We start from the raw sequence: 9,386 nt of genomic DNA, 5'->3' as shown, positions 1-9,386 counted from the left end.
TTGCCCGACCTGGCGGGGACGAGTCAGGCATGGCTGGGAGCCCTGGGAGAAGCCATGGGGGCTGGGGGAAATGATCGGGGGTCTGGGGGGAATGATCAGGGAGCTGGGAGATCGAACCAGGAGCCAGGGCAAGCCCCCGATCATCCCCCCCAGCTCCCCAATCATTCCTCCCAGCTCCCAATCATTCCCCCAGCCCCAGCAGCTTCTCCTGGGGCTGCCAGCACTGTCTGCTTCGTCCCGGGGGGGTGGGGGAGGGAGAACAGCCAAGGCAGTAGCTGAATGAGCCGCAGTTTCTCTCAGCTGCTCCCACCAGTACTGCCTAGTGCCTGCCTGTACAGTCTGAGGCTTCCAATTTAATTCAGAGAAATTAATAGGTCTCCTGATTCAATCTGGATTCAGATATTTGGCTGCCGAATTGGGCCAAATCTCCTCTGAATCGAATCGGCTACTGAAGCTTTGCACAACCCCAATATCCCCCTCACTGAACGTAAAGAGTGGTCTGGGAGTGAAAGGGAAATTAATTTTTAAAGTCTCACTTGGTATTGTGGGAGGCAAACATGGTTTCACAACAGGTATTTAGGGTAAGCTGGGGCACCCAATCAGTAGTATGCCAGACCTACTAGTTGCCAGAAGACAACTTTTGAGAGCTCCCCATAAACTCAAGGTAACAATTCGGTTCTGAAGTTATTTGACAGATTTATCAGATCTTCAGCAGTCCTAAAGCATTTGCAATTATCATTCAGTGGACAACAAGTGAAACAACATATTAATACTGAGATTTTTCAAGGGGCCCAAAAGAAGGACATTTCCAACTGTATCTTCCTCTCATGCCTTTGAAAAGCTCAACCAACACTTCTTATTTGATCACTAGTATTATGTCACCACTGTCTCTTTAGGGTAACTCCTCTAGCTACTGCTTAGTTTAGTCTTTCATTTGCAGACCCCTAAAAAATTTCAGATGGAGGTGCAGGCACCTTTGGAAATTTTGAATAGAGATGCAGACCCCTCTGAATTGTAAGTGTGGGTATTCACATACTTTTGACTGATCATAATCATCTTTTGGAGACCCCTTAGACATAATCTGTGGACCTCCAGGGGTCTGTGGACCACAGATTGAAAACCACTGTAGTAAGTGACTTTATTACTAATCCTAAATTCTTTGAAAGTTTGCAAAGATGCCCAGGATACCAAATAAATGATACTATGGTAATAGTGATTACATTAAGCAGTATTATCTTAACATTATTTTAAAAATAAATAAGACATAATCTGGTTTTTAATAATGGTTTTGCAGGTGGTGCTGGGCAACTGGAGGAAAATCTTGAAAAACCACTGAATACGAATCACTAAGTGGTGATCTATATTTACATATTTAACTTTCCCCATATTCTCTATTTTTAATAAACACTGCATCAAGACAGTTCCTAACTGTGCTGCTGTTTAGTCTCTTAACCTACATAAATAATCCTTTCTAGATGCATGATTACAAACATTTGCTATGAATATGGCATTCACAGGAACACAATCTGAAGTGTGGCCCAACCACTGAAATAGTGAATTTTAGCAAGGGGTAGAGAAGAGAGAAAATTCATATGTGCCATTTGTGAAAAGACCAATAGAAAATAGTGCTCGTGGAAAATTGTTTCAAATATGGCTTCAAAATTTTCCACAAGGGAAAAGCATATTCTTTTTTCTTTCAACACTTGTCTCTTTCAACACAGCTCTTTTTCAACTGTTCTTCAATTTTTATTGAAGAACTGCTAATTCTCAGCATAAAACAAAAACAGGACATGGATAGGAAGTTGTCCCATTTTCTTCAAAGATAGCATTTTTTCAGCTATCCTCTAAAAGGGAATTACACAGTGTGTACTCAGAAAAGGATTTATCCGAGGAAGCATTTTCCATAAAGAGACAACCAACAACGCAGGAAGAACATGAACTGAGATGAGCAATAGGATGATATAGCTGATAGAAAGAAACACAATCTGTTTTAAACTTAGTACGAACAAATCTGTATAAAAGCCTAGGAAAATCTTTGGTTTCAAATGCACAGTGTTATACAATTTCTTTCAAAGAATAAGGCTATTATTTTGCTGGAAGCCTATATAGCCCTGGAAACTCTAGCACAGGGCTGCCCAACTTCTAAGGGTCCAGGCAGCACCAGCAAGAGCCACATACCACATGAACAGCACCAGCAGCAGCCACAGCCCTCCTAGGCTGCATGCCCCATGCACATGCAGGCAGGCTCCTTCCACACCATTGTACTGTGGATGCATGTGTGGGCGCTCCCCTCCTCTACTGCACCACCCATGCATGTGGGCGCCCTCCACCCTGCTTCACCGAGCACACAGGGAGGTGCTCCCCTACATCTCCACCTCACCTTTTTCTCCCTGTCATATCCCCTGTGGCAGTGTGCTGCAGGGTGCTCTGGGCTGCCAGTTCCCCCAGCACCATGGCCTGTATTGTGCTGTGCAGGGCTGTCCTGGCCCCTGGGGCATGCAGCAGAAGCTGGGGGAGGACCAGGGAGTCCTGAGCCCCTGGCTGCTGCTGAAGCCAGAGTAAGAGGGGCAGTGGCAGCCAGGCAGGAGCCCGGGAGCGATGTGTTACCCACCCACTGTGGGCCGCATGTGGTACGTAGACCAATCCGTTGGATAGCCCTGCTCTAGCATAATGCCAGAATGTAATGACCCAGCAGGAGCTGAAAGAATACACAGTACACTTAAAATGCAACAGGCCACATTAGGACAGGAAATAAACATTAGGACGTTCAGCTGTTCTGCAGACACTTGGCATAAAACTAAGCGTACTCTATTTGGCTAATTTTCTGCTGTGCCCTTCAGGTTGTATCAAAAGGCATTTTAAACAGTAATTTAAACTCATTCCATGACAAGGCTCAGCAGTTTTCCTCATGTAAAATATTACCATTTCTGGGCAGAAGGTTAAAATAAATATTATGAAATGGGCATGTTATTTATTTCCATCTATTATAAATGCAGCCATCAATACATGGCTGAATGAGTGTACAAAGCCATACACAAAATCTAATATTGCCAAAATGAAGCAAAATGCAGTCCCCCAAAAACACACCCCACCTTCCTTCACATAGGTCTGAGTAAACAGATGAGCTTTGCACTGTCCTGAAGGGCAACAACTCGGGCTGTGTCAGAATAACAGCGAAGCTAATTCAGTGGATAGTCCACAAAACTAGAAAACAGTCTGGGAACGGGTCCCAGACATTCCACTCGGAGAGCTCCTGGCGAGAGCACATCAGATGATCTCAGCTGCCACATTGATGCATGGGGGAGGGAAGGTGGTAAAAAAAGGGCTGCCTTCAAGTGATACAGAAAGGAACCAATGTGAAGTCAGGACTCCTGAGTTCTTCACTAGCTCTACCTTTATTTGCTGTGTGGCTCTATGTAAGCCATTTAACAGAGTTATGAGTTCATTTATCCGCAATTAACCTGGATTTTATTCTTAACAAGAGTCGCATGTTTTAATTTTTGAAAATTCTTGAAAAGCAGCACCAGTCAGAAAAGAAAAGGATGGATTATATTATAATGGACACACAGAAAAGCAGAGGTCTGACAAAGTATATCATCCCAGTCAGACTAGAAGTAGAGAAGTCCACAGCATATGGCAGAATAACTACAGGTTGGTTGCTCTGCGATTACAGTGTAATTAAATTGTAGTTTTACTTTGCAATGTGCAATTAGCACCATTCTATAAGTGGAGGGTTAACTAGACAGCTGATTCATTTATCCCTTGGACAATATTCTTGCTTTGGTGGAGATTTTAAAGTTAGCTTGGGTTGGGTCACTTTCCTGTTTCTTATGAATCAAATATTCCTTAACCTTTCGATCAGCTACAGTATAAAGGAACACACTGGGATGCTCCTTAACAATCAAGCATCACAGTGTTTGTAGTCAGCTGCCAATCTCATGTTGTTCACCAATTAGCCCAGAAAAGTAGTATGCTGTATGCTTCAAACAACAAAATGATGGGCCAGTCTCCAAAAGCAAAAATGGGATATTAACCGGTGGAGGACTACAGCTACTGACTGCCCAATGTGATCATTAACACAAAATACATTAATACCAGTAGGAAACCCCAGCTCTCACTATACATACAGCTATCCAGTGAGTACTAAATTAGATACCTACTTTCCTGTATGAGGTCGTAGCATCTGGATGTCATATTTACTATGTCTAATAAAAACATATGTGCTCCTATAATAAGATAACTTAGTTACTCAGACTATAATGTTCTCTTTTAAAAATTATTTAGCATTCTGGAAATCACCTTTGCACAGAAAATACAAATTGAGTTAAAGGCTATAAAAATTTATACTTCAAAGGCACATAAGGTTTTCATGGGATGCAAGAAAGTGATAAAAGCATGTGCTTTTCAGACTCTGGTATGAGTCACTTGGTTCTATTAAATCTATGGAAGATTAAAATCAGTAAACAAAGTACCAGTCACTCTGAACAACAGAGTCTGCTGATCCCACAGCCGGAGATGAAAATATATATTTTTAAGAGAAATAGTTTTAGGAAAAAGAAAACTGTTAAAAGCATTTCCTCTCAAACATAATACATGTTTATTCTTTTTTTCACTTAAAGGCAGTACCAATGCGTCTTAGTGCATATAACAACACTGTAGGGACAAATGAAAAAGAGGTGTAGCCTCAGACCTATGCACAGAGAACTACTGAGGTGGTGAGCTTGGTAAGAGAAGACTTGCAGCAGTTGTGCTATACACCAGTTTCTGGGAACAACATGGTTTGCAACTGTTGATGTACAACTGGAATGCCTTTTCTCAGAGATAAGAGCTGGAATCCATTAATGGTGGCTCTAATATAAAATGTCTATCAAAAATTGTGGCAATTATGATGCAGTATTATTCAATAAAGGCTTTTACAGTCCCCAAAATACTAAAATAAAACCTGGAGTTTTAGATACATTGGGCTTCCAAGCTTCCTTCCACCTTTTGTTTTTTTCAGGTTTCAGGATGTAAAATGATGGAAACTGAAAATTAAAATATTAATCTGGCAAAGAGTACAGCTCCCACATGGGAATAAGTGTGAGTGGGAAGAAATGGCTACTTTATGCACTAGGAGACTATTCAATTTCATGGGAATTTCTCTTGCTGTGTACATGAGCTCAAATAGTCTGGAAGTATTCTCCCAGTTTTGTTCTTCTGGTAGAAAAACTTATCCAGAGATGCCTGAACAGACTTTTGAATGCTGAGCTCTTGAAGAGTAGAGATGCTGCACAGCCAGGGGTGTGTCTCCCTGGAAGGAGGGAGAGGAGAGGAGGGGCTTGAGAGCAAAGCACTCTGGGATGCTGGAGAACTATGCTGTCTCTACTCGGATGTTCATAGATGTTTGAGTACTTAATGATGTACATAGATGTTCAACAACTTAATCCTGGTTGTTTCCAAAATTTGTTAATTCTGGAACAGACATTTTTACTCTGGGAGAAAAATCTTGAACATCTGTAAACTCATGGCTTCCCCTGGGTGAACAATGACTGCCAGGAGGAACTGAATGTCTCTATATGATCTCTGTTGACTTCACAGAAAACTGGATCAGGCTACAATGTAACCAGCTTGTCACTTAGAGCTTCCTTTCTCTTTTGCTTAAAATTCACCACCATCAGCTTGAATGGGATCTCTAAAAATCAGGTGCTCAGGTGAAAGTCTTTGGCCCTACTGCACTCGTGCACAAATGGAGCACTGCCTGAATGAGAAGCTACTGACTTCCTTGTTCTGCCTTACCAAACGAACAGTATGCTAGTCTGGCTACAGAATCTAGATATAGTTGTTTAGCTGATGAAGGCTGGGTACAGGGGAAGTTTTGGGTTTTCTTTTTTTAAGAAGATAAAGATAGAACCCCTCCACCAGAAAACAAGAAAGCAAAAATTTTAAAAAGCATATTTTACAGATAGAAATAAATTACATGTATGCACACATGGAATATTTGAGCGTACTATTTTCTACTTTTATTAAAGTTTTGTAAAAAAATCCTTAGTTTTTGAAACAGCAGTTTTTATTCTCAGAGCTCCAGTTACTGTTACTGATCAATCTTTGGAACTAAAATGTTTACTTATACATGATCCTTAATCATACATAAAAAATATTTCACTTATGATGAAGCAGTCTGTGACTATTTAATGGAGACAGTGTCGTGTTCTCACTTTATACCTTATATTATTTTTGTCCACAAGTCACACAGTTGATAATACATTGCAACTGATCCTACAGCCGATTTGCAGTGCAAAATACAAAAAAATCAAATGTTGCTAATTTCTTTTCTGCCATTTTAAAATAATCTTCCTTTGGTTCTTAATAACCTTACAGGTTTAAAATAACATTCTTAATAACCTCTCTCATGTTGTGTTTTGCAGCAAGCTATGACACTGACTAACCCAGGAAGTGGTTTCCTACTAGCACCATCATCTTACTGTAAGGAAGGCACAAAGGAAAGGAAGTGACAATAAAGAAATACGATCAGAAGATGTGTGTGTGTCTGGCTCCCTAATTGAAGTGGTCAGTAATAAAGCCTTTTACAAATAGTCTAAAGCAGCATGTCATTTCTGGCCAGAAGTGCTCTCTGCAGACTCCTCCCTCACCCAATCAAGTATCTCCAAATTACTTAACTGTAATAGTGTGACTGTTAACAATGTTCACTGCCAATAAACTATTTTAAAATGCTGGCTGACTTCAAACAGAAGGAGAAAATATGTTAACATGTACTTCAGATTTCTCAGGTTTTCATACACTAGAATTAATTTTAGCAAAATATATGTAAAAAATTACTCTCAAGCCAGACATGTCTAGAAACTGCAGCTATGCAGATACCTTTACAATATCATAAATTATTTCTATGGTGTAGTTTTGCATAAAAGCAGGCTTTCTCCCTTGAGAGCCAGACAATCAATTGGATCCCTGCTCTATTCCAGCTCTATTTACTGTTGTTCCAGTGACTGTAAAGTTGAAAAAATAATTGAATGAAGGGAATTGAGTTGTTAGGACTGTGAATTGAGAGTCAGTAGAAATAACTTGTTTTGCAACAGTTTCCCTCTGTGCCCTCAGTTAAGTCAAGTAACTTTATTACTTCCCATTAAGAAAACTGGAATACTACTTTTATTCAAAGGGGAGGGTAAAATTAACTACCTGTAAAGTATTATTTAGGTGAGAGGCAGCATACATACACTAAGAAAAGTATTTATTACTTTCATAGGTATTCCAAGATGATCATTGCATGTGACATAAATACAAAGTTTATTATATAATAAATCTTTAAATCCATGGGATGAACCTTTTTTTCCAGCTTTGTACAACTGAACTGCTATAACCGTACATGGGGTAGCATGTGTAACTCAGCAAGGTCTTGCCAATTCTAGTGATTTTTATCCTCATTTATGCAATGCAAGTCACCGGGTTAAAGAAAAGGCAAGACTTTCACTTGAAGTAATATGGATATGGAGAAGAATGGACAATTCTATTTTAATTGGACGAAAAAGTGAAGCAGGCAGAAATTTGTCCATGTAAGTTAAATTAAAAAATGTGAGACCAAAGAAAGATTAACTCTGTTGCTGTCACTGGGAAATGTGTGAGTAAGGAATGGGGGAGGGAGTGGGGTATGAAAATGTTTGCATACTTTATGCACATCTCACCAGATAAAAAGATTACGCAACTTGTATTGCTGTATCTTTGTCTTCCCTTTAACATTAGAGTTATGAAATTATTACAGGGGAAGTCAGAGATCTGCTGCAGAAGTCCAGTGCCTGCGCTCTTGCACTGAGATAAATCCATTCCAAATGCTTTTGGGTCTGAGAGGAGACAGTGAAATGACTGTACATGCTGCGTACATGATCCTGATACTACATTTTAGCCAATAACTAAGGGCCTGATTTGGCAGGTCATGGAGCTATCCTTTGCAGTATTTAGTAGCATCAGATATTAAACTGTTGCATTTATAAAGGACAACTCATATTTTTTCCTGTTTATACTGAAAAAACAAAGTCAGCATAATACTATGAGAGAGATTTGGTGACACAAAAAAATGTTTCAGTTACTTAGCAAGTTTTACTTTCAAAGGATCACGTATTGGAAGCTTAAAATGCAGAAATATCCAGAAATTTTAACGTCTGGTTCTCCCAACAGATGACACTCAAACCCTTATGCTGGACTTTGATTCTGCCATGGTTCATACTTTAAGTATGTTTGGACCTTTTTAGTGGTTGGACCGGGGATAACCAAGAAGGTAGAGTTAGTCATGCAGTAGACAGAATTCTTTCCTTTGGGTTAATATTGAACTAAAGGCCTACAGTAGCATTTGAGGATGCTGTGTTCCTGGAGATACCATTTGCGTATGACTTGTAAAGAAGTGTCCCTGATCAACTGTAACAATTAAAAATCCAAAAGCACTTTGTGCAGGTATTGAGGTATTACTTACAGTACTGTTGCCAAAATCCCATCACTGCAATTATTCTGGTATAGTTATTATATTGCGTCTACAGGGCACAAAATTGCCCTTCTAGTTTCAATACAATATTCTCAATTTTTTGTTTTATAATTTCTTGTTGCTTTTATGAGCTATGAGTTGCTATATTTTACTCAGAATTAGCTGTATTTAACTGGTGAGTGAAACATGGGAAATTACAGCTAGGAAGGTAATTTAGAGGAACGTAAAACACACTGAAAAACAGTAAGTTAGAATGTAAGTGCTAAATAAACCTTAAGCACAATGCCACTAACCCAATATTAATTTCTCAATACAAAGGCTTTACTTAGAGTTAATGACATCTAACTTGGACAAAAAAAAATACCATAATTAAAATAGAATATGCACCTAGATTAATAATGTTTAAGAATCAGGTTGCAAAAGTATTGCTCTTAGACTGTTAGCTCCTTGGAGCAATGACATGGTCTTACTTATAAAGCTTTATGTATATTTAAAGCACTGTTATAAGTAATAGCAGACTTCTGAGGTAAAAAATTCTATGCCCCAATTTAGAACATTAGGAATCATAAATCCTATTAGCACTGCCAGAATAATTAATTTTTACTATTTCTGCCACATGAAGGCATTAGCTATTCCACAAAGACATATTCTAAACGTTTAATGCATGAAAGACCTGACAAGAGTAAAAATCCAATGCTTTTGCTATGTTATTACTCTAAAGCAGCGCTTCCCAACTGGTGTGTTGTCAGGCACGTTCAGGTGTGCCACAGCATTTTGGGCTAGAGCCACGCCCCCTGCCTGGCTGGAGCCACGCCCCCCACCTGCTGCTGCTGTGGACACAGACCGACGGGGAACATGGCTCCAACCCAAAAAGGCTGTCCGGCTAGCTGCGCACCACCCCTCCCTGTCGGCGTCCACC

General features: G+C 39.8%; 1 protein-coding gene and 1 long non-coding RNA gene across 3 annotated transcripts in view; one reads left to right on the top strand and one right to left on the bottom strand.

Annotated features, from left to right (window-relative positions):
• NR3C1 (nuclear receptor subfamily 3 group C member 1) overlaps window positions 1-9,386 on the bottom strand; it is a 136,718-nt gene that overhangs the window by 11,241 nt on the left and 116,091 nt on the right. The gene's annotated exons all lie outside the window — the stretch shown is intronic.
• LOC112550273 lies at window positions 166-6,573 on the top strand. The gene is made up of 2 exons (XR_003094015.1): window positions 166-3,651; window positions 6,405-6,573. It is a non-coding gene; the product is annotated as an uncharacterized LOC112550273 (long non-coding RNA).

Source organism: Alligator sinensis, unplaced genomic scaffold (assembly GCF_000455745.1).
Source record: "Alligator sinensis unplaced genomic scaffold, ASM45574v1 scaffold135_2, whole genome shotgun sequence".
NCBI lineage: Eukaryota > Metazoa > Chordata > Crocodylia > Alligatoridae > Alligator > Alligator sinensis.
The sequence above is the reverse complement of the archived record's forward strand: the minus strand, read 5'-3'. Positions and strand labels throughout refer to the sequence as shown.